This window comes from Macaca nemestrina, chromosome 10 (assembly GCF_043159975.1).
Source record: "Macaca nemestrina isolate mMacNem1 chromosome 10, mMacNem.hap1, whole genome shotgun sequence".
NCBI classification, from domain to species: Eukaryota; Metazoa; Chordata; class Mammalia; order Primates; family Cercopithecidae; genus Macaca; species Macaca nemestrina.
The window spans coordinates 113,687,157-113,712,980 of record NC_092134.1 but is presented as its reverse complement, the minus strand read 5'-3'; the positions used below and the strand labels follow the sequence as shown (position 1 = coordinate 113,712,980).

The 25,824-nt window shown below is 34.0% G+C and overlaps 1 protein-coding gene across 18 annotated transcripts in view; it reads left to right on the top strand.

Annotated features, from left to right (window-relative positions):
* Positions 1 to 25,824, top strand: part of LOC105492180 (coiled-coil domain containing 91) — a 372,391-nt gene that overhangs the window by 71,605 nt on the left and 274,962 nt on the right. The window contains exon 1 of one of the 18 annotated variants that reach the window (XM_011759202.3): positions 8,983 to 9,049. The exons of the other annotated variants lie outside the window; for them this stretch is intronic. The gene's annotated coding sequence lies outside the window, so the exon portion shown is untranslated. Of the gene's footprint in view, positions 1 to 8,982; positions 9,050 to 25,824 lie in introns of those variants that run through there. 18 annotated transcript variants of the gene reach the window in all.

Here is a 25,824-nt window from a genome sequence, read left to right as displayed (position 1 = left end):
TGTAGGCAATGGATATTTGCAATATGAAATAGATTTGTCATTTGGGAGGAATGATGATTTTATCATCCATTTATTTAGCAAATTCTTATTTTCATACCTGGTCTGAGTCAAGTACTAACCTGGCAGCTGGAAATATATATATATATATACACATATATATATATACACACACACACACACACACACACACTCTTACATAGTTGATCTGGTCTCTGAAGGGTGCATATAATTTCCATAGGCAGATATGGGAGAATGAGGAAAGATTTTGAAGGGAGAAAGATAAATGGAACAAAAGTGCAAATGAGAGAAAGGTGATGGCATTGTTAGGATGCTCATTCTTCTTTGAGGGCTGTGTGTTATTTCCTTTGCTGGGAATTGTCTTTATTGCTTCTCATTGTGTTCATTTCTACTCCCTTACGATACTAACTCCTGTGTTTTAAAAGTATTATTTCTTGCTTTAATTTTTTTTTCTGGATCACCTTCCCAGCAAACCTTCCGATGTCTACATGCACCTATTATCTAACTTTAATGTTGGACAGCAAGTTTTGTGGGTTAGCCACTATGTCTGTTTGTCCTGTTGTTATGTCTTAAATATGGGGCATAGTATCTGGCTTATAGTTGGTTCTCAATAAATATTTGTAGGATGAATAAAGAATAAAGGGAATAAGTGAATTAGCAACTGAATGAATGAACAGATTAGGATGGCATTGGAAATAGATAGGGAGAACTGGGATAGTAGATTATATTTATATAGTGGTTCAGGATTTTTAGTGTGCTGTCCTGCATTTGTTTATTGTAAAGTAGGCAGAGCAACTATACTCTTTGCATTGTGTGGATGACAGAATGGTTTTAAAAAGTTTTATCATTTGATACACGTAACTGTGTTTAGGGATGGTGTGTATTCTTTCAGATTCTATTTCAGTTCTTTTTCAGTAACTCAGGTTTTTTGGAAAGAGTTATCCACAGGACTGTGTGGATGTGACAGTGAAGGAGGAGTTAAAATTGATTTTTGAGGTTTCACGTCTTGATTCTGAAAGAATGGTGTTACCATGAACAGAAATAGAGAATTTGAGACTTGGTTTGGGACAGATGGGGCCTTAATGAATTAATGTTAGACATGTATAATATATTTAAGGGACCTGAAACTCAGAAGAAAGGTTCGGGCTGGAATTCTTGGTTTAGGAGTTTTCCCGTTGATAATGACACTTAAAGCTGTAGGAGATTGCTGGGAGGAGTACATAGATAGAATAAGGTTCAGTAATTAATTTGGATGTTCAAAGGTGGGGAATAGGAGGAGGTAAAAGAGGTCTGAGAAGTAAGGGGATTTTGGGCTAGTGCTGCAACACAGAAACTAGAAGTAGAAAATTTCAAAGAAGCTATGGGTACCTCTCCAAAGGCATTAGAGAGGTCAATGAGATTGGAGGCTGAGAAAAAAAACCATAGATGGTCGTAAGTGGCTTTTGAGGAATGATTTCAGTAGATTGGAAGTTTAAGGCAAATTGTATTTCTTTACTTTTTATGAAAGCATAAACAGTCTCTTTTATTATAATAATAAGGTGGCAAAGTTCTAAAGAATTGTATATTATGAGCAAATTAACTCCTGTTCTCTAGGAGTGAACATTATATGTCACATCTGCACATGTCTGTATATTAGTAGGTAAAATACTCAAACCTTCGCGAAACTAGAAATAAAGGACAAGTCATCTTGCATACACACACACGCACACACTCACACTCACACACTCTTTTTTCCCTTACTCCCTTTGAAAAATTAGATCTGAAGAATTAACTCTTTCTGGATTTTCTCAGTGACTTGCAAAATGGAGAATAAGAAACATGGCTGAGGGCTGAAGTTAAAGACATGGTACATGTTTGCTCAACCAAAGCTGTCTTTTTCCTTCGTTAGTTTGTCTTTCTCTGCCTGGAGAAGTCTGTCTCTGATTCAGGTAGTTGGAAGTTGTTTAGGTGAGTGTAATGTGAACAGCTTACTTAGCATAACAATGTAATCATTTCCACAGTAAAGACCTGAGAAGATAGGAACCCTTAAGAGATGTAAGGCAGATTCTTTTCAGTTTAAGAAAAGAGTAATTTTCTCCTTTTTTTCCCACCTACCTTTATCTTAGCTGTCTATAATCCATATGGAAAATATTTTAAAAAGAGATGGTGATTAGCCAAGCTTTACCACAGCTTAAAATCCAAGAAGAGAACCAAGAAACATTTGGTTTACATTTTTAAAGTTTTTTGGGGAAAATAGAAGTCTTCATTCTTGGGGTTAGGATAAAGGATTTTGTTAAATAAAGAGTGAGGTGGGTTTGGTGAGCCTAGTGATTCTACTGCTTCAGGACAGGCGAGTAGGTGGAGGAAGATTTTGTGATAGCAACTGGGATAATTAATGTATTTCTTTTTTTTTTTTTTTTTTTTGAGACGGAGTCTCGCTCTGTCGCCCAGCCCAGGCTGGAGTGCAGTGGCGCGATCTCGGCTCACTGCAAGCTCCGCCTCCCGGGTTCACGCCATTCTCCTGCCTCAGCCTCCCGAGTAGCTGGGACTACAGGCGCCCACAACCGCGCCCGGCTAATTTTTTTTTGTATTTTTAGTAGAGACGGGGTTTCACCGTGGTCTCACCGTGGTCTCGATCTCCTGACCTTGTGATCCGCCCGCCTCGGCCTCCCAAAGTGCTGGGATTACAGGCGTGAGCCACCGCGCCCGGCCAATTAATGTATTTCTTAAAGTGTCTGTATAGTCTGCAGTTCTGTCAATAGGTTGAGGTACCTCAAGACATGAATCTTACTGTATGTTAGCATTATTTACATAGTGAACTCTTAAAATGCTAGCTTATAGGCAATGTTGATGATGAAATTAATGAATTGTCAGTAAGAATAAATGAAATGTGCATGCTGATGCTTTGTACAAAGTATTATCTCTAGGCCTGTATCTCCTTAAGTTATAGTATCTAACCTGTAAAATGTGTCTTTACACCCTTGTTATCATAGAAATTGGGGAATGTAAATAAGAGATGAATGAATATGAAATTATCAAGCTCTTTTCCTATTTCGTTTGCTCTCCATAAACATGTAGAAATTATTACTTTATTTTAGTGAAAGCTATCCAAGGAGAATTGCCTTTCTTTAAGCATTTTCCTCTCTATTTCATAGCCTAACCCTCCACATTGCCTTCCATGCTATTCCGCTTGAAGCCTGTATGCCAAACTGTGATCCACATAGTGTTCCCATGGTCTGTTCCTATATTTTTGTCATTGCTCCTGATTGTATTACTTACCTCATCTTCCATCCACTTATTTCAGTCTTACTTTTCTTTCAAGAAAACGTATGTAGCTATCACTGACTTTGTTCTGCATCTCATTAACTGCTGCTGCTTCTGAGTTTACCATTCTTTTATTTCTGTACCAGTTGTTTGGTCCTTAGCATATGCTAATTTGTATTTTTAAAATTTGTGGTAAAACAAATATAACATAAAATTTGCCATCTTAACTATTTTTAAGTATACAGTTCAGTATTGTACATGTAAAACTGAAACTCTATCTATCAAACAACTCCCCATTGCCCTCTCCCCTCAGCCCCTGGCGACTGCGATCCTATTTTCTATGAATTTGACTATTCTAGATACTTCATAAAGTAGAATCATACAGTATTTGTCATTTTGTAACAGGCTTATTTTACTTAGAATAATGTTCTCAAGGTTCACCCATGTGGTAGCATGTATCAGAATTTACTTCATTTTTAAGCCTGAATAATATTCCATTTTGTTTCTCTGTTCATTTATTGATGGACACTGGGTTGCTTCTGCCTTTGACTATTGTAAATAATGCTGCTATAAACATGGGTGTCTAATTTGTATTTTTAAAATATTTGATCAGTATGACTCCCATCTCTTTATGTCTATGTTAGTCTGAGATTTGGAGGGCAGTGACTGTGTTTTAAACCTGTTGAATCCTATATGTCTAGCATAGCACTGTGCCTTTTTAATAAACAATGTTTAGTAATTATTTCTTGCTGAGTAGAGCAGATTTACTTTGTTAACTCTTCTTATTTTTAATTCTTTGGGGATAATTAGTCTTTCTATCATAAGTTGAAAGAAGGCAAAACCAAACTTGCCTTCAAAAATATGTTAATCTCAGAAATCTTGGCTAATTACTCAAAGAAGCTTTTTTTTTTTTTTGGTGCTCAATTAACTTTCCTCGTCATTCTCAATGCAAACATATGACCTGGAAATCTTGATTAATAAGAGCAGTCACAGATTTTCTGAAAGAAAGAAGAGCTGTTTTGGTGACCTTTTCTCATCTCTCACTTGGTCCTGCTGTATGCCAGTAGGTAACAATAGATACTAGACTAAATATTAGTTTAATATATTACAGATCTAGAAGGAATAAGAGTAGTATATAGTTCTTTTGCATTCTTTTTTTCTAACTTATTTTTCTAAACATTTTTTTCCAAAGAAAAATAATTTCCAACTTTGCAGAGCATCTAACATAAGAAAGTTTTTGAGTTGGCTACTCATAGCACTGTATTTTATTAAAAAATTAATAATTTTTTTTGGCTAAGAAATCTCTTTTAAAAGAAATTATTCTCAAGTAACTGTCTTTTATAAATGTTCATAAGGGTAGTAATGCTCTACTTTTTAGTAAATTAATAAGAGCGGAGACTTTTCAAAATGAATGGCTATCTTCTTATATACAAATATATATGTATGTATATATGTATATATGTGTATAATATAGGCACATGTATATATATGTAGATGTTTATGTGTATGTGTATATATTCTGATTTCTTCCTTTTCCCTCTCCAATGTAAATTCTCAACCTGTACTGATTTGAAAGGACTATATCATGACCTTGCAATTTCTAAGAACTGTTAGTCTTAGTTTGGTATTACTACAGGTTTTTATTTTATTTTCTCATTGTAGCAGACTCTAAGTTTCAGAATCCATGGAGTTTATTTAAATTAATTCTTTGGTTTGTTTGTTCATTTGTTCATTCATTCACTCACTTAGCATACGTTTGAAAATGTACTGTGTTTCAGACACCAAATGCCATGTGCTGTGCACCTTATTTCATTTTCGGTGATGTCATATAAAAGCTGTCATCTAGAAGGACAGGATGTTTCATGAAATGTGTTGTTAATATTGGCAAACACTTTCATCAGTAACTTTAAGTTCAAATCTTTGATAGCAGCTACATGAAAAGAATATTATGTCAGAAAGTGTTGTCATGTTGCCATTGTGTACAATGTGGGTGGTGCTGTTTTAGAGGCAAAGAACTGTTCACTTTTTATGTTTAACTGTATAAATATAAATTGTCTAGAAGGCGAGATGGGAGGCAAAACCTTGAATAGTGTCCTTTCTAATATGTTTCTAAGTTCCTTGTAGCACTACACAGACCACATTAGAATGCATTGACCATCAAAGGGAAAAAACAAGCTATCCGGATAGATACTTTAATCCAAATTAGCTCCTTCCAAACAGCTTGTATAGAGGGCAAACTAAACTGTCTGTCACAAGCTGACCCTTTAGAAGGAATAATGGGAATTGGACCAGCAGATGTTGAACCAAATAACTTAGATGTGGTTCACTTTGCATCTGGAGCTATTTGCATACAAAGCCAACAGGAAAGTTCAAACATTTTTCTCAAGACATTGGCAGAGAGAAACCTGCAAGACAGATGCCTTTTTGATTTCATGGTTCAATTTTTCCATTCTCCATTCTGTCCAGGAAAACCTAGGACAACAAATCGGTCATTTTATTAATATCCCGTTACTCTTCTTACTAACCCTGTTTTTCCAGTAGAATCTGTGTTACACATCTATGAGAGCTCAGAACCTGAGTCCACAAATTTTTGTTTGAGGAAAAATTGTTTCAGTATTTTTCTTCAGATTAATCTGTAGTTTGTACATAGTAATAATCAATGTTAATCAAATTCATTTGTCTGATTTATATTTGAGGTAAAATTTGAAGGTGACTTATTACATAGTCACATACATGCATTATAGTAGGCAATATAGGTAATACTTAAAAACTTTCCATCTGTTTTTGTATCTACATTAGACATTTTTGTCAGGACATAAACCAGATTTCTATTGAAGTCTAATAATTTCATGGTGTCTTTACAAAGATTATTTGAATAGAAAATTGTCACATACCTTCTTTTTGCTACATTTTGTATATTCTGTTTAACTCCGAGGTTATTAACTCACGTTCTTTTACTCTGGAGCCAGTTTTTAAAAATGATGCCTAAGATGATAGCTTCTATAAAGCTGTGAATTAGTACTGTACATATAGATACTAGTCTTGATGTGAATTTTCAGTAATTTATTGTAGTTCATGTTTTTATTAATGCATATTATAGGAAGTATACAGTGTTATTTGCTATACTTCTGAAAATGAGGTTTATTATAGTGTGGGTTAGAGTCAAATATCCCTGTTGTGGAGTGAGGAGTTCTGTCTTTGCCCTCAGCTAACTATGTAACTTCTGTGAATCTCAATTAGCAAATCTATAAATTAAAGGACTAGATGATATCTAAATAATTCTATGAGATTTTGAATTCTCAGTTTATTATTTTATTTTATGGTCGTTGTTATCTGTAATATGAATAGCTTTTACTAGGTGAATTATGGTGCTTGGTTTAACTGTGTGGTATAACTGACAATACTAATCTAATAAATGACAGTGGTTCTAAAAAGAGAACACAAATACTAATGTGAAGAACTATAATTCTTTTTTTTTTTTTTTTTTTTTTTTTTTTTTTTGAGACAGAGTCTCGCTTAGTCGCCCAGGCTGGAGTGCAGTGGCACGATCTCGGCTCACTGCAAGCTCCGCCTCCCGGGTTCACGCCATTCTCCTGCCTCAGCCTCCCGAGTAGCTGGGACTACAGGCGCCCGCCGCCTCGCCCGGCTAATTTTTTGCATTTTTAGTAGAGACGGGGTTTCACCGTGTTAGCCAGGATGGTCTCGATCTCCTGACCTTGTGATCCGCCCGCCTCGGCCTCCCAAAGTGCTGGGATTACAGGTGTGAGCCACCGCGCCCGGCTTAAGAACTATAATTCTTAAGAGAAACCTTGTCTTTTTCGGTATCTTTTAACAATCAATTACTGTTCACATTGCTTTTTCTTACAGTATTTTATAGTACCTTTGTCTTTTCTATCTGAATCTGAATTTGCTTTTTAAAGACTGTGGTGTGCATTTTAGGATATTTTAGGATATATTTAGAGAAAAGTAGAATAGTTTAAAAATGGTGCTATAGGGAGTTTCTGATACTGCTAAAAAATGAAGGTTGGGGAATGAATATTTTTTCTATAATATGAAGATAGTGCTCTGACTCTTTATCATTATAATCCTAAGTTTGCCCCCCCCCCCAAAAAAAACCACTGGAAATAAAACAAAACTTAGATTCTATTTGGCTCAGTAACAGTAGGAATCATTGCCTACCATTCTTACACTAATGTATACAATTCTAATCAGCCGTCCATCTTGAATTATATTTTTTGGCCTCAGAAAAGATACTTTTTATTGTTTTTGAGAGACAGACACATACATACATATATATAGTATAAGGGTATGAAAGAAAAGGGAAATAATGCAAAAGATATACAGTGAAAATTTTTCTTTTATCTTAGTTCTCTAGTCTCACTTCTGATGCAACTAGTTTTATAAATTCTTTTTTAACCATCCGAATATCTTCTAGGCATGTACAATTGTGTGGTGTCTATTTTTTTTTAATAGAGATGACAGTGTATTATATATACATAGTAATACTCCCTGCTTTTTTTCCCACAATAATTTGGAGAACTTTCTGTAGAAGTACTTATAGATTTTCCAAATTCATTTTAGTGGTTGCATAGTACTCTTTTTCATGGATTACTGTTACTAATGTAACTAGCTATTTTTACTTTAATTCTTGCTTTTACAAACAGACCTGTAGTGAATATTCTTGTATTTTCAGCAAAACTATTTTAATTAGCATGATAATGTATATTGGTTCTGTGACTTGAAAGATTATTTAAAATTAATAGTTTACTTACTAATTTTACTAATATAAACATAGAACAAAACGTGCTGTTTAACTCTGAACAGTGTCAGATTTTATATTTGAGGTCATATATACCTAAGGTCATACATAAGAAAATGTTGGCCACGTTGAAGGTGATAATTTTATGAGTACATTGAAAAAGAAAGTCTTCTTTAGCTAACCATGGGCAAATTCACAGTAGCATGATTGTTGAAATGGTTGTGTTTTTTAAATGTGTAAAATAACGTTTATTGCAACATTGTTTATAATAGCCTCAAACTAGAAACAACTCAAATATTCGTCAAAAGTAGAAAGTTTAATATTTTGGGTTATATATAATAATAATATATTTATACTATATTATATATTTATATATAATATATAATTTATTCTTATATAAAGATAATAATTATTATTTTTTGAGACAGAGTCTCACTCTGTTGCCCAGGCTGCAGTGCACTGGCACAATCTTGGCTCACTGCACCTCTACCTCCCAGGTTCAAGAGATTTTCCTGCCTCAGCCTCCTGAGTAGCTGGGACTACAGGTGTGTGCCACCATGCCTGGCTAATGTTTTGTAGTTTTAGTAGAGACAGGGTTTCACTGTGTCAACCAGGATGGTCTCCATCTCCTGACCTCATGATCTGCCCACCTCGGCCTCCCAAAGTGCTAGGATTACAGGTGTGAGTCACCCTGCCCGGCTGGATTATATTTATATAATAGAACACCATACACTTGGAAAATTAACAAACTATAGCTACATATGACAACATGGAAGAATCTCATGATCATCTATACTGTCCTCAGAGTACCTTTAAGAGATCAGTAGGAAGCCTTAAACTGACAGACTGTTCTATAATGTTAGATTCTATAATACCACATTTTCATAGAATCTGTGAAGTCTAGAATATCAGTCTCCCCTTGGGTTCTGGAATTCCTCTTGTTCATTAGAATGAGGACTCCATTATTTTGGCCACAGAGCTATACCCAGGACTGCTTCAGAGCAAGCCCCATGTCTGAATCTTCAAAGGGTAGAAATCGTCATCCTGTTTACTCAGTAGGGATGGCATGGGGAAGGGAGGAGAGAGTAGATTTCATCTAAAATCTGCTGTGGATGAATAGTACATTATGAGACTAAGAAAAATTTTTGAATCTGACCTCAGGTGTCTGATATGGAGGTCACAGACTAAGACTGGACCTGAATCAAACAGAATAACCTCCATCACTCACTTGCTCCCTCCCTCTACCCCTGAGATTCTTGTATTGGACTCTTGGGCCTAGCTGTAGCTGGAAACAGTAAATGCTTCTGCTTTATGAATTTTCAAGTGGCCAGGCAGGGTTGAGAGACTCACAGGAACATGAGACTTACAAAGCCAGTATAACCAGAGGTTCTGACAGATTTGCCCTATGCACACTTGGCTTGATGTCTCTGTACTGATGCCCCTAATGAATACTGTTGTTGCTAATGTGTATTTTAAATGAACTTATACTTTGTACTTACTCGGGTTGAGTTTTCATGTACTTCCTTCCTCTTTGTAAAGGTTGGGCATTTGAACTTCTTAAACGATGTCTCTAATTCTTGGTGGTATTCTCTTCTGTATTTGTGGTACTTCCTCTTTGTGGCAGGGGGTGTGGGGGAGTGGGAGGGTACCATGATTTCTTGAGATTCTGGAATCTTCCAACACCTTTTTGTGCCCATTCTCTCCTTGTGATTATCTCTTCCATAGCCCACCCCATCAGCAATTTCTGTAGTTTCTGAGTTCATTCCAAGTGGGGATCTTTTCAGTTCTCTCCACTTCCCTGGTCACTATCTCAGTCAAAGCCACCATCATGTCTTTCCTAGATGACTTGAGCAGCTCTTTTTTCCTGCATCCACTTTTCCTGCACTGTCTGCTCCCCTCCACCTGCCCTGCCACCCATGACTCCATTATTTTAAGTGGCACCAGAGAGGGCTGGGACACAGTGAATGATCAGTAGATGTTGCCTGTTTATGACATTTGATTTTAAACTGTAGAAATGCTTAGGATTTATTTTTTCATTTGTTGTGGATTCCTGAATATCAGTAAAACATGATTTGATTATAATTTTGTAGGTTGTAATTTTGACTTATGATATTCCTCTGAATATTTCGTTGTAATTCTGTATTGGGTACTAAAGATTTATACCTGTTATTAGGAATTGCCTGAATAAATTTTACAAACTAATTGCAGTTACAAAATCCTCCATGATTTGGGTATTGCTATTGTGCCTAATCACTGTTTTTTTTAGTCCCAATTCTGGTTTTTGTATCAAAATGGTTATATTGGCTTGCAGCTAGTATGCATTAATTTTTTTCTTATTAAAGCATTGCTGAGGTGATAATCATTTTAATAATGATTTAATAATTTAATAATTTTAAATTTATAATAATAATTCATTAATGAAAATTTCCTTCATTTAAATTGAAATGGAAAATCTTCTAGATTTGTTATTTTGGAGTGAATGTGTTAAAGACTAGTTTTATTGTGGACCTCCTCAGATAGATTGTTTTAGTTAATGGACCTTCCCAAGTAATTTTAGAATAAATCACAGAGACTGCCTCTGAAGTACTTAGAACACAAAGATGTTTATAGATATACTTTAGAACTGTGAATCAATAGGGAAGTTATTACTTAAACTTAATCCTATAGAAAGTTTGCTAAAGATATGAAGAGTTTGATCATTTTGTATCTGTCAAGTCTGAGGTTATAGAAAAGTGGATAAAAGGTGATTTAGCTGGTTTGTAGGAAATTTTAATTCAGTGTGGCTGACAGTACAGAGTTGATAGAATACTGTAATCAAATATTACAATTTGGTTATTAAGAAATGCTTTAGTTATGTAGATCAACTGTTACTTTTCTTCCTCCATCCCTTAAAAGGTTCACAGTGTTAATTTTTTTTATTTCAAGGAAACATTTGCTGATAGAATTGTTCATTAAACATGCGAATAAACATTTACTCATCAATCCATTAGGTTCCTAAAGGAGCAACCTTAAAGCAATTTCAACTCTTGGTCTTATTAATCTAAACACAAGTATTTTGCTTCAGTGGAATATGTTTGATTAAATTTGTGAAATTTACTTCTAATTTTTTAAAAGAAAAACTAGATTCTCATTGGTTATGATCCTGCTTGACATTAGGAGGTAATACTGTTTGCTTTCAACCTTCTATTGTTTGATTTCTCCCCCATTCAACAAATTATTGTATATCAAGCACAGGGGAGACAATCGGGAACAAACAAGACAGACAAGATGTTTGCCTTCATGGCTCTTGCAAACTAGTAAGGTACACAGAAATTAAATAATTGTCCAGATGTTTAATTATGACTAGGATACACTTTTAAGGGGAGGTATGGAGTGCCAGAATAGCGTATAATAAAGGGATAGAGAGAGTGAGGTAGGTACTGCATTATAGCTAGGAAGAATATCAGACACAGAAGTGTTTGAGTCCAGATCAGGATTAGCAAGGCAAATGCCTATGATGGTAAGGGAGGCAGGGCTTACCCAAAGCATTACAGCAGAGACAGAGGGAAACAGCATGTTTTCAAGTGTTAACTTTTGGCAGTGTAGCTACATTCTCAATTTTATATTTGTTTTCTGATTAATTTCTCTTTTATGATCATTATTTTCTATTGTCTATTTTATTATGTTTATTATATTTTTCCTAATTTTAAAAAAATTTTTATGCTTATCTTATTACTTTTAACCTTTCTTTTCAGACAGAAGTATTCCAGGCTATAATTTTCCCTCTGATTACTGCTTTAACTGTATCTTGTCAATTTTATTTTTAAATTACAATTTTCAGATGAAGTGATACTTGAGTTATTTTTAAAAGTATTTGCTAATTTCCAAGTATGGGGCTTTCCCAGTTGTTTTTATTGTTATTGTTTTCTAATTTGGTTGCTTTTTATTGTGATTGTTTTCTAATTTGATTGGTTTTTGGCCAGAGAAAGTTATTAGTTTGGAAGTTATGTACTCTGCTTCTTTTCTTTCGGTGGTATCCTTGGAAATTTTCACAAGCATTCTTAACTCACTAAAACCTGAAACTAATTAGTATCTTTAGCCTTCTCTTGAAAAATACAAAGAATGTGGAACATTTGAAATGTATTAATTTACTCTTTTGTTATTATGCTATGATGCAGCATTTTAAATGTGTATATATATAAATATTGTATATGCATATGAAATACTTAATACATAATATAAGCTATATATTACATATAAGTATAGATATATATTATATATATAACACCACAAGACATTATTATCAGCAGTATTATGCTTGTTTGAAAATGCTTATTCCTGTTAGATAGATTCCTCTAGTTTCTATATTGACATTTATTTATTTGCTCTGCACAATATAGATATTACTCCACCATCTTCTGATTTCCATAGTTGTTTTTGGGAAGTTAGTTGATTCCATTAGTTGTTGTTCCATTGAAGATAATTGCTCTTTTCTTTCTGAATCACTTTATGACTTAATGCTATGTAATTGGTGTTCTATAGTTTTACTGTGATGTACTAAGTAAGGATACCTTATTTTCTTTGATTAGAATTTATTGGGCTTTTGCATGTATGGATTAAATCTTTAGATTTAATAAGCCCAAAAAGCTCAACAAATTAATTATGGGAAGTTTTATTACTTCTGAAAATTCTTGGCCATTGTTTTTACCAATGTTGTTGTTGCTCCATTCTCTTTCTCCTTCTGGAACTCTAGTTAGTTAAGTAGCTTTTTTTTTTTTTCTTTCTTTCCTTCCTGCTTCTCTCTTTATTAATATATTCTGCCATTTGATGCCGTAATGTTCTCAAAAGTGAAAAACTATTCATGTGAAAAAGGAAGCATATGGGGATCTTATGTACTAGAATCTGATATTAGTGTGTTTCTACTGCTAAGACATTTGTGCCTTTAATGCACTTCAGAGTATTGTATCATTATTGTAATTTATGCTTATGGCCTACTTAGAAATGATGTCAGTTGTGCTTGTATAAAAATTCTTTTTTCTTAGATCCATGACCTATGTAAATAATTTGTGAATTTATATTCCTTGATTATTTTTAAAGACATTTGGCATCTTTATGTAATTGAATATTGTATGTATGTATGTTTGTGTATATATAATCATGTAATATATATGATTCTCAGAATTTTTGAGTGATGTTTCTTTAGAAAGAAAGGGAATTATTATTGGTCATGATAATACTGTTTATAACTTAAACCTGATGTCATTTTGGATTCACTGGGTGTAAACCAAAGAGAAATATTTGTTTTCTGGAATCTCTTATAGTAAAGTGAAATAAATAGGCAATCATACTTCACAAGTGCATGATGAAAATAACCATTTTATTTCTCTTAATGGGAAGGATATAAATTATATGAATGGTGGAAAATGTTTCACATTTTCCTATTTCTATCATATACAGTGTGCAGTTCCCTGTGTAACTTATAAATTGATAAAGATCTTGGCTGAGGGGTAGATTGTAATTTATGCCTTACTCAGATTGCCGAGTACTGTTAGGTTCTTGAGTCTGAATCAGCCTTTCAACATCTTGGAGCAAATGATTTTTCATTTTCATAACAGGACAGTGATTTTTTTATGTTTGAGAGTATAGAAATTTAACTGGTCATTTACTTTAGAAAAATTGTTTATTGTTTTTCCCATTGTAAATATTAGTTAAGATTTTTTGTGGGCTCACAAAAAAATCTAATGTAACAGGATCCATGCTATAAACCCTGTGTTCATCTGTTGAAAATTATATGTATATTTTTAAGGGTTTATATACAGTTATATGTGTAATTTAGATAAATTTCAGCTTTTTGTATTAGATTTTAAATTTTTAATTATGCTTTACTTACCCGCTAAGACTTACGGGAAGTGAAATTTCAGAGATATGCTATCAGTTTTCCTAAAAGCTGATTAAAGCCATATTTCATAAGCTTATAACTTACAGTGATATATTTACAAGTTTGGTAAGTAATGTTAAATATTTCCCTGTAAGATCATGTAGAGTAGATATTAAAATTAACAAATATCTTAGAACTGAAAAGCCTGTGTTCAAATATCTTTTTATAAGAATACACCTAAAACTGACCTTCTTCATAGTATTGAACATTTTAGAGATTTATAAATGACACTGTCACAAAGGGAATTTCTCATACTCATCATGAGTTCTATAGATACTACCTCAATTAAATTTCAGTTTGGGTTTTTTCTTTAATGAGGATAATAACATTTTGGTATATCAGATGCTCTTTATTTTAAACTTATATTGCCTTTTAGCTAATTCAGTTATTTAACTTTTAGCAAAAACTGAATAGAATTGCATTTGTTAAGTACTATTATAGGTTGAACATCCCAAATCCAAAAATCCAAACTGTGAAATGCTCCAAAATCCAAAACTTACATGATGCTGAAAGAAATGCTTATTAGAGAATTTTGGATTTGGGATTGTCAAATTTGGGATGGTAAATATTCTGAAATCTGAGTATCTCTGGTCTCAAGCATTTTGAGTAAGGAGTACTCAACCTGTAGTCAATTTTTTTCTATTTCTTGCATCAACCTTCCTCCTTTTTTTCACTTTGATCAAGTAGGTCAGATTTAACATCTCATCTGGACTGTTATAACACTAATTTAACTGGTTTCTTTGCCTTGTAATTCATTCTATACATGGTTTCCAAAATAATTTTTATATAGTCATCTTTACATAGTAGTTAGTTTAGAACCACCCTAAGTTCTTTTGTCTCTCTTTCAAGGGCCATTATGATCTGGTAGTAGCCAGACTCTGTAGACTTTCATTCACTGTTACCCTTGTCATACTAGTGGCACAGTAAAACTGAAAATTACTTGTACTTCCCGGCACATATTTGCAATTTATTCCTACCTCTGGTTCTTTTTTCTAGTTGTGCTATTCAGCTAAAACATTTTCTCCATCTCTGCGTGTTCAGATCACACTCTTCCTTCATAGCCCAGTTGAAAAGTCTCTTTCTCTGCTGAGCTTTTCTGTCAGTCCTCTAGCCTGCCTAATCCCAAATGTTGAAGTGACCTTTCTTTTTCATTAATTACTGTTTAGTTTCATCTGTGGCATTTTATGCTGTTAGCTAGTCTCTTTTCTGTTGTCAGTCATGACACTTTATACCCCTGGTTCTTTCCTACTACTATGATCTTCCCTTTTGACTTCTTTACTTATCTTCTCTCTCCCTTCCTTTTAACAATTGTTTTTAGGGTTTTGTCCTTGACCCTTTTGTATTTTCTCTTTGATGAAATCTTTTAATTGAAGATACCCAAATTTCTGCCATCATTCTTGACCCTTCTTTGGAGCCTTCCTGCCTTGATATGTAACTTAAAGTCAGCATCACTAAAACATATCTCACCATTTACTGTTTCACACTTGAACTGTTATTTCTTTTCTCACTTAATAAAAGTAACTGTTCATCTAGGAGCATAAGCCAGATAACTACCTGTATAAGTCTTTCTCAAGTCTTTTTGTTTATTCAGTATAGTTAGGACTGGAGTGTCTGTAATCATCATGTTCCTTTTGAGCTCTTTACTTTTCAATTATATTGAAGTACTTGCTGTTCCCTAAACACATCCTGTGGTTTCATGACTCTGTAGCTTTTAATATGTTGTTCTCTTTGCCTGGAAAGTCCTAGTAAGAATTATACAGACTTGGATATGAATCCTGGCTTCATCATTAACAGCTCTGTAACCTTGGTCAACTTAGTAAGCCTTTCAAGTACCTGTTTCCTTATTTGTAAAATGGTAATAATATCTACTTAAAAAAAGTATTGTGAAAATCAAGTGTGAATATGCACATATACATGCATACATATTATATAACCTATATACAGATATATATACAATTATGTATATATATGATTAAAATGATAATATATACTATTAAAGATTAAATGTGTATGTATGCCTGATATGGTGCTGTTTAAATACTCATTTTCCTCTTTTTCTTACCTTTCCCCTCTCTTGCAAGTTCTGTGTCATATATTAAGCTTACCTTAGGATCATTAGTTTTGTGAAGTCTTTTTTTTTTTTTTTTAAATATGATGTAATCCTTTTCTTCACTGTACTTTTATTTTAATATTCCAAATCTTTTATGTGATATAAAAGTTTGTCTATGTATCTTTTCTAGAATGTGAGCTTTAGGATTGGGAAACTGTCTTGTTTATATTTGTATCCTCTTGAATAAAACTTTGAAATAGCATCTTATGAGATCCCTCAAGTTAAGTACAGAAGTCATGCACGTATAAGTATATAGACTTACCTAGGAGAGAAGTTCATAACTTCTTTTAGACTCTCAGAGTAATCTATTCTTAAGGTGAAGACTCATTGGTCTAGATTTCGATGCATGAAACAGATATTCCACTGAATTAAACCATGCATTTCCTGACCCTGGGAAGGGAGACACCAGCTCCTTTCTGGTTCTGGATCACTTCGGTGGGAGAGTAAATGGAGAGCTGCTGATCCCGCGCCTCACTCTCCTGACTCAACTTTTGGTCCTCCAGCACTTTTAATTATGATTTTGTAATCAGGAATTTCCCTATCTTAAAGCTTTCCACTTGAAATTTCTAGAGTAGTTTGTCTATTCCACTAAACCCTTTTTTTGTACTAGCACATTATAAGTTTTGGTTGAATTAATAGAATATTATGTGAAAAAATGCTAGAAACTTTGTTTTTCTTTCTGTAAAGCATGGTGCTGGACAGATTAAAAAAGAATATATTTTCTTTGCAATATCTCTTTGTGCATATATACGATGAAGTGTTCAGTCATATACTTTTGTTTATGTAGTCAGGTGTGGTCTAAAATATGATAACATATCTACTGTTTTAGATATAGCTTATATTTATCTACCTCATTCATTTGAGTAGTTGAGAATATAAACAGAGGAAATGGAATTATATCTCCAAACATATTTGATTCTTTTAAAAAATTTGTCTCAAAGGCACTCTGATATGAGCAGGGTGTCACCTTTTGGAACTTCACACACCGGGGCCTGTCGTGGGGTGTGGGGAGTGGGGAGGGTTAGCGTTAGGAGATATACCTAATGTAAATGACGAGTTAATGGGTGCAGCACACCAACATGGCACATGTATACATATGTAACAAACCTGCATGTTGTGCACATGTACCCTAGAATGTAAAGTATAATAATAAAATAAAAGTCAGTGAACAGACTAGAACAGAAAGTACACAGTTCTTTTCTCTGATATTTCATCTATTTAAACTAGCAGTCATGCTTGTATTTTGATAATACTGGAAGATTTTAGTAGACCTTTTTAATAATCTTATGCAGTTGAATAAATCTTTTATGTTTTATTGTGAAGAGAAAAAAATTAAGTTAGTTTTGTACATTACCTTCCCATTCTTCTCCTTCTGTAACTGTTTCTCATAGGTCTTTAACTTTTTTTTCCCTGTATACATCTCTGATGTTTGGATTTACCATCTGAGTATGTGTTTTATGGTTTAATTCAGTCTGAAATACTGTATTTACAACATGACATTAGCTGTAAAATCATTCTGTCTGTGAGGTAATTACTGATCTTACTGTAGTTGTCATTTCTGTTGAATGAGTAATATGTAATACAGAATTCTTTTTATAATCTATATGTCTATAATGGTGATGTGTTAGATCTTGGATTAGAAGAACATATAGGTAAATGATTTCCACACCTTTGTAAATACCCTTGTATTAAAGAGAATTGCTAATTAACGATTAGTGAATTACTAAACCTTTTATTAAGATATACTGTGCAGCCTTGTGCAGTGGCTCATACTTGTAATCTCAGCACTTTAGGAGGCTGAGGCAGGAAGATCCCTTGGGGCCAGGAGCTCAAGACCAGCCGGTGCAATATAGTGAGACTGTGTTTCTTTAAAAAAAAAAAAAAAAAAAAAAGCCAGGCATGGTGGCATGCATGTATAGTCCCAGCTACTTACCTGTAGTCCCAGCTACTTTTAAGACTGAGGTGAGATGATCAGTTGAGCTCAGGAGTTGGAGACTGCAGTCAGCTATGATTGTACCACTGTATTCTGTCTTTAGTGACAGTGAGAGTCTTTCTCCAAAAAAAAAAAAAAAAGCTCTCCTATGCAATATGGCTTTCTGTTTGAGACTTACACTGTCCATTTTTTTTCCATCTCTGCATGTCTTCATTTATCACTTAATTTTTCTAGAAAGGGTTTGAAGCATTGCTATGTTTTTTGGCAGTAATCTATTTGGTCTTAATGCTATTTGGTCTTAATAAATTGGGAAGTTTTTATTCATTAAGCAATTTTGGGAAAGATTTGAGTATCATTTGTTGTATGGACATGGTATTTGTATCAGTCATGGTTCAACCAGAGAAGCAGACCCAGTAGGAGATGTATATATTAAGATTTTTTTTTTGTTTTAATAAATAGTTAGCTTACATGAGTGTGGAGCTGACTAGACAAGCCTGAAATTCATAGGACGGTCCATCAGGAGGGGCAGGTTAGAACCCATAGGCACAGGTTGAAACTGTAGTCCACACACAAAATTTCTCTTTTACTAGGGAACTCTCAACTCTGCTTTGAAGACCCTTCAAAAGATTGAATCAGGTCCATAATTATCTAGGGTAATCTCTTACTTAAAGTAAACTTATTATGGACTTTAATCACATACAAAATACCTTCACAGCAACATCTAGGTTAGTGTTTCGTTATTAGCTTATCCAGGTTGACATTTCAAAAGGCTATCACAGTATTCTTATTTTCTTTTGTGTGTATGTATGTGTCTCTGAATCTATTTAAGTATAGATTTTGCTATAATAATTATTATTTTTCCTTAGTCTGCCATTAGCAACAGTGTTGTTAGAGTAGTGTATAGAAAGTAGTTGACATAATTAAAAGGAAGTGATTTTAACCCAGTCTTTTGATCTTGTTTCTGTTTTTGCAGTTTTGTAAGTTTTGAGAAACTTGCTGACCAATGTTGTTGAAAGGACGTACTTTTTTTGGTTTGATTTATCCCATAGTACCCTGGATTTAATGTTAACAGTTGGATAATCTGTTAGAATATTCCCATTTCTCTTATCTGTGCATGTATAGAAAAGACTTGTAAACTGTTGAATTGAAATATTGATTGAAAAGATATTTTAAAAGATAAAGGAGCCTTCTGAATATCATAACTTAAAGGTAGAAATGTACATATATCACAGGTAAAAGACAAAAAGGATAACTAAAATAATGAAAATGAACTTTACTCAGAATATTTACAATGAATAAAATAGAGCCTCACGTACTACCATTAAGTTGGTAATGCATTTTATTTTTCTTACCTTTGATAATTTCCACCACCCTACCAATACAAAAATTTTTTTTTTACTCCAAGTTAAATCTAATTAAGATGATTTAAGGAGCATTGGGGGATAATGATGCTATTTGTTGTAGAGGCTGACCATTCTGTGTGCTTTTGCGTACCCATCGCTTAGCTACCACTTACAAGTAGAACGTGTGGTATTTGTTCTTTTGTTCCTGAGTTACTTCACTTAGATAATGGCCTCCAGTTCCATCCAAGTTGTTGCAAAAGACAGTATTTCATTCTTTTATATGGCTGAGTGGTATTTCGTGGTGTATATATACCACATTTTCTTTATGCACTTGTTGGTTGATAGGCACTTAGATTGATTCTTTATCTTTGCATTTGTGAATTGTGCTGTAATAAACATACACCTGCAGATGTCTTTTTGATATAATGATTCCTTTTCATTTGGGTAGATATCTTCTAGTGTGATTGCTGGATTAAATGGTAGATCTACTTTTAGTTCCTTGAGAAAGCTTCATACTATTTTCATAAAGGTAGTTTAATTAGGTTCAATTTATTTTTGTTTTTATTGCATTTGCATTTGGGGTCTTAGTCATAAATTCTCTGTCTAGGCCAATGTCCAGAAACATTTTTCTTAGGTTTTCTCCTAGAAGTTTTATGGTTTCAGGTCTTAGATTTAAGTCTTTAATCCATCTCGGTTTAGTTCTTACATGTGGTGAGAGATAGCGATCCAGTTTTATTCTTCTACATGTGGTTATCCAATTTTCCCAGTACTATTTATTTAATAGTAGGGTGTCCTTTCCCTAATTTATATTTTTGTCTGCTTTGTTAAAGATCAGTTGGTTGTAGTTATTTGGCTGTATTTCTAGGTTCTCCATTCTGTTCTATTGTGGCCTATGTGTCTACTTTTATAACAGTTCTATGCTGTTTTGGTTACTATAGTCTTGTAGTATAATTTGAAGTCAGGTAATGTGATACCTTCAGATTTTTTCCTTTTGCTTAGGATTGCTTTGTTTCTTTGAGCTTTTTTTTTTTTTTTTTGGTTCCATATGAATTTTAGGATTTTTTTTTAGTTCTGTGAAAGATGATGTTGGTATTTTGATAGGAATTGCATTATATCTGTAGATTGCTTTGGGGAGCATGGTCATTTTCATAATATTGATTCTTCCTATCCGTGAACATGGTATGTTTTTCCATTTGTTTGTATCATCTGTGATTTCTTTCATCAGTCTTTTGTTGTTCCTGTATAGATCTTTCATTTCCTTGGTTAAGTATATTCTTAGGTATTTTATTTTTTTTGTATCTATTGTAAATGGGATTGAGTTCTTGCTTGATTTGATTCCTAGCAGGGTCATTATTGGTGTATAGCAGTGGAACATTTTTTTCTTTCATGGAAGTTAATGGTTGTTTAAAGGTTGAGTATCCCTTATCCAAAATGTTTGAGACTGGAAGTATTGCGGATGATAGAGTTTTTTGGATTTTGGAATATTTGCATTTATATAATATTTGTTGGGGATGAGACCCAAGTGTAAACATGAAATTTGTGTTTTATATATAGCTTATACATATAGCCTGAATGTAATTTTATACAATATTTTAAAGATTTTTAAAATATGAAATGAAATTTTGACTGCAGCCTGTCACATGGAGTTAAGTGCAGAATTTTCCATTTATGGTATCGTGTGGATGCTCAAAAAGTTTCAGATTTTGGATTATTTTAGATTTCAGGGTTTTGGATTAGGGATGCACAGTCTGTGTTAGTAATGAATTTAGTGGGGGGTATGTTAGTCTGTCTCTGCCAGGCATGCTATTCTTTTTCAGCAGTGAGTGTGTTTGACATGGTCTGGTTCTTCTGAAATCAGATTTCTCTTGTAGCATATTTAACAGGAATTTGTAAAGTGTTTTCTTATGTAAGAATAGCACTTTTTCTAATTGTAAACATTCATGATACAGCTTTTTTTTTTTTTTTTTTTTTTTTTTTTTTTTTTTTTTTTTTTAATTGAGTGGGTTTATTTCCATTGGACTATTGGGAAAAAGGAGTTTTCTAGGCATGTACTTGTTGTCATATGGAATACTGGTAAACTTTGTTTTCTTGCTAAAATTTTAGTGCACACAGGTAGCTTTTGAAGAAATCTAATGCAAATTAGGCTTTCTGGACTGTCTAGCACCCTTTGCTTTTACCCTTTGTGATTATACTTTTTTTTTATTTAATGCATATCTATAGAAATAGTGATTGTTGGTCGGGTGTGGTGGCTCATGCCTATAATCCCAGCACTTTGGGAGGCCGAGGCGGGTGGATCATCTGAGGTCAGGAGTTCGAGACTAGCCTGACCAACATGGGGAAACACCGTCTCTACTAAAAATACAAAATTAGCCGGGTGTGATGGCGCATGCCTGTACTCCCAGGTACTCAGGAAGACTGAGGCAGGAGAATCGCTTAAATCCGGGAGGCGGAAATTGCGGTGAGCCAAGATCGCCCACTGTACTCCAGCCTGGGCAACAAGAGCGAAACTAGGTCTCAAAAAAAAAAAGAAATAGTGATTGTTGGCTAGTCCTTCTCCATCTCCTTGAATATGCCCAGATATTGCTTAGGTTTAATGAATTGCATATGTTGGAATGAAAGTAGCATGATTGTATTCATGGTCAACAGTGCTTCTTAAATTAAGATGGGCTATTTACTCTGAGATATATTCTTTCTTTTTTTGCCTAGTTGTTGGACTACCACCTCTGAAATAGCGTATATTAACTGTCTCCTCCTATAAATATATTCTAATGAAGTAAGGTTTTTACTATGTAAAACATAACTCTCTTTGTATGAACTCAACGTTTTTTGAGGAATGTTCTCCAAATGGAATTCTAGTATGGAGGGTTGGTGGAAAGAGCACTGCCATTAGGAATCGGAATCAGAAAATGTCCATTGTAGTCTTAATATGTTAATGCTTGACAGGGTAATTTAGGCAATATTTGATTTTTTTTAGAACTCATTAATTGTAAAATGTGAAAATGGAGAGGATTGAACTGGTTATCTAAGGTTTCTTCTGTATGCTATCTCGTTTCTAGACACTGGGATGTCATAACCAAGTGAGAAGTTTTTCAGAGTTTCTCTGAAGGGGCTTTAGAGATGAACAGTTATTTTCTTGTTAAATTTGCTCTTGTTTGAGATTGGAAACAGAACCTTGCAGACTCACTAATCTCATTTTATCACTATATTGAGAGTAAATCCATCTCTCAGAGACAAACTAAGCTTATGAAACTTAAATATGAAGCCTGAATGTTAAGTTGATTTACAAGGAGAAATTTCTGTACCAGAGACTGGAATCCTCAAGGTCCATTCTCTCGCTGCATGCAGAACAAATGTTAAGTCATATTATGATTAAAAGGTATGTAACGAGTGTGGAATTGGAGTAAAGAGAATGAAATAAAATCGAGTTTAATGATATTGCAGCAATTTGCCAATAGGACTGGTAAAATTTAAAATGTTGGCTTAAGTGCCCTTTTCTCTGGATAATACTTAGATGAATCCTGCCAGTGTTTACCTGTGTTTCCGTATTTAAATTTCCTTTATTTAAGTTTCTATGGCTGATTTACCAATCTTTCTGATTGATCTTATTATTTATCTAAATATATTAACTGGATATATTAATATTTTATATTTTAGTCTTTCTGACTTGGGAATAGCTAGCTCTCCTTTATTTGGGAGACTTTGCATGTCTATGTTTTGATCACCTATTTGATGATTATTCTGATAATTTTACTTCATAAAACAATTCCCCAATCATTATAATTATTTATCATAAAACTTTTAAAAGAAAAATAATGTTGTTTTGCTCATTTTCTAAATGGGGAACCTAAGGCTCAGTGTCTACCCTGGAGTGCTGAGCTCTCATGTAGAACTGGGATGTGAATCTAGTTCTCAAATCCAAGTTCTTTTTCTACAGTTTGCTTTATATTTAGAAGTGGCTTGAGTTCTCTTAAAGGCAACCAAAAGAGCTAAATATGTATTTAAGGTATTTGAAACTTCCAATATAGAAGTTTTTTCTTTTTTTCTTATCTAAATTGTACCTTCATAGACATTAAAATAAAGCTTCTTTTTAAAAAACTTTTATTTTAAGTTCAAGGGTACATGTGAACGTTAGTTATATAAGTAAACCTGTGCCATGGGGGTTTGTGGTACAAATTATTTTGTCACCCTAGTGCCCATTAGTTATTTTTCCTCATCTTCTCCCTCCTCCCATCTTCCACCTTCTGGTAGGCCCCAGTGTCTGTTGTTTCTCTCCATGTGTTCTCATCATTTAGCTCCCACTTATAAGTGAGAACATAGAGTTTTTGGCTTTCTGTTTCAGCATTAGTTTGCTAAGGGTAATAATGGTCCTCAGCTCCATCCATGTTCCTGCAAAGGAAATGATCTCATTCCGTTTTATGACTACATAGTACTCCATGGTGTACATGTAACACATTTTTAAAATCCAGTCCATCCATTGATGGCCATTTAGGTTGATCCCATGTCTTTGCTACCGTGAAATGCTGCAGTGAACATACACTTGCATGTGTCTTTATGATATAGCAATTTATATCCCCAGTAATGGGGGGACTGCTGGGTCATATAGTAGTTCTGTTTTTAGCTCTTTAAGGAATTGCCACACTGCCTTTCCACAGTGGTTGAACTAATTTATACTACCACCAACAGTGTAAGTGTTTCTGTTTCTCTGCAACCTAGACAGCATCTATTTTTTTGACTTTTTAATAATAGCCATTATGACTGGTGTGAAATAGTATCTTATTCTGGTTTTGATTTGCATTTCTCTAGTGATCAGTGATGTTCATCCTTTTTTCATATGCTTGTTGAATGCATGTATATCTTCTTTTAAAAAGTGTCTATTCATGTCCTTTGCTCATTTTTTAATGGGGCTGTTTTTCTCTTGTAAATTTGTATAAGTTCCTTATAGATGTTGGATATCAGATCTTTGTCAGATGCCTAGTTTGCAAATACTTTCTCCCATTCTGTAGATTGTCTGTATACTGTATAAATACTTTCTTTTGCTGTGCAGAAGCCCTTTAGTTTATTTAGATCCCATTTGTCAGTTTTTGCTTTTGTTGCAGTAATAGCTTTTGGCATGTTTGTCATGAACACTTTGCCTGTTCCTTTGTCCAGAATGGTATTGCCTAGGTTGTCTTCCAGAGATTTTATAGTTTTGAGTTTTGCATTTAAGTCTTTAATCCATTCTTATGTTAATTTTTGAAAATAGTGTAAGGAAGGGGTCCAGTTTCAGTCTTCTGCATGTGGCTCACTAGTTATCCCAGCACTATTTATTGAATAGGGAGTCCTTTCCCCATTGCTTGCTTCTTTCAGCTTTGTAAAAAATTTGATGGTTGTAGGTGTGAGGCCTTAGTTCTGGGGTCTCTCTCCTATTCCATCGGTTTATGGATCTGTTTTTGTACCAATAACATGCTGTTTTGGTTACTGTAGTCCTGTAGTATAATTTGAAGTCAGTAGCATAATGCCTCCAGTTTTGTTTTCTTTGCATAGGATTGCTTTGGCTATTTTTTGGTTCCATATGAATTTTCAAATAGTTTTTTCTAGTTCTGTGAAGAATGTCATTGGTAGTTGAATAGCAATAGCATTGAATGTATGAATTACTCTGGGCAATATGGCCATTTTAATGATATTGATTCTTTCTATCCATGAGTGTGGAATGCTTTTCCATGTATTTGTGTTATCTCTGATTTCTTCGAGCAGTGTTTTGTAGTTGTCATTGTAGAGGTCTTTCACCACCTTGGTTAGCTGTGTTCCTAGTTATTTGATTCTTTTTGTGGCAATTGTGAATGGGATTATGTTCCTAATTTTGCTCTCAGCTTGACTGTTGTTGGTGTAATAGGAATGCTAGTGATTTTTGTATATTGATATTTTGTATCCCAAGACTTCATTGAAGTTATCAGCTTAAGCAGCTTTTCGGTGGACACAATGGGGTGTTCTAGACATAGAATCATGTTGTCTGCAAGCAGGGATAGTTTGACTTCCTTTCTTTTTATTTGGATGTACTTTATTTCTTTCTCTTTCCTGATTGATCTGTCCAGGACTTCCAATAGCGTGTTGAATAGGAGGGGTGAGAAAGGGCATCCTTGTTTTTTTCTGATTTTCAAGGGAAATGCTTTCAGCTTTTGTCCATTCAATATGATGTTGGCTTTGCGTTTGTCACGTATCTCATTATTTTGAGGCATGTTCTTTCGATACCTAGTTTATTGAGAGTTTTTAACACGAAGGAATGTTGAATTTTATCAAAAGCCTTTTTTGCATCTATTGAGATAATCATGTGTTTTTTGTCTTTAGTCCTGTATAGGTGATGAATCGTATTTATTAATTGGGAATGTTGAACCAACCTTGCATCGTTGGAATAAAGCCTCCTTGATTGTAGTGGATAAGGTTTTTGATGTGCTGCTAGATTTGGTTTGCCAGAGGTGTTTTTGCATTGATGTTCATCAAGGATATTGGCATGAAATAATTATT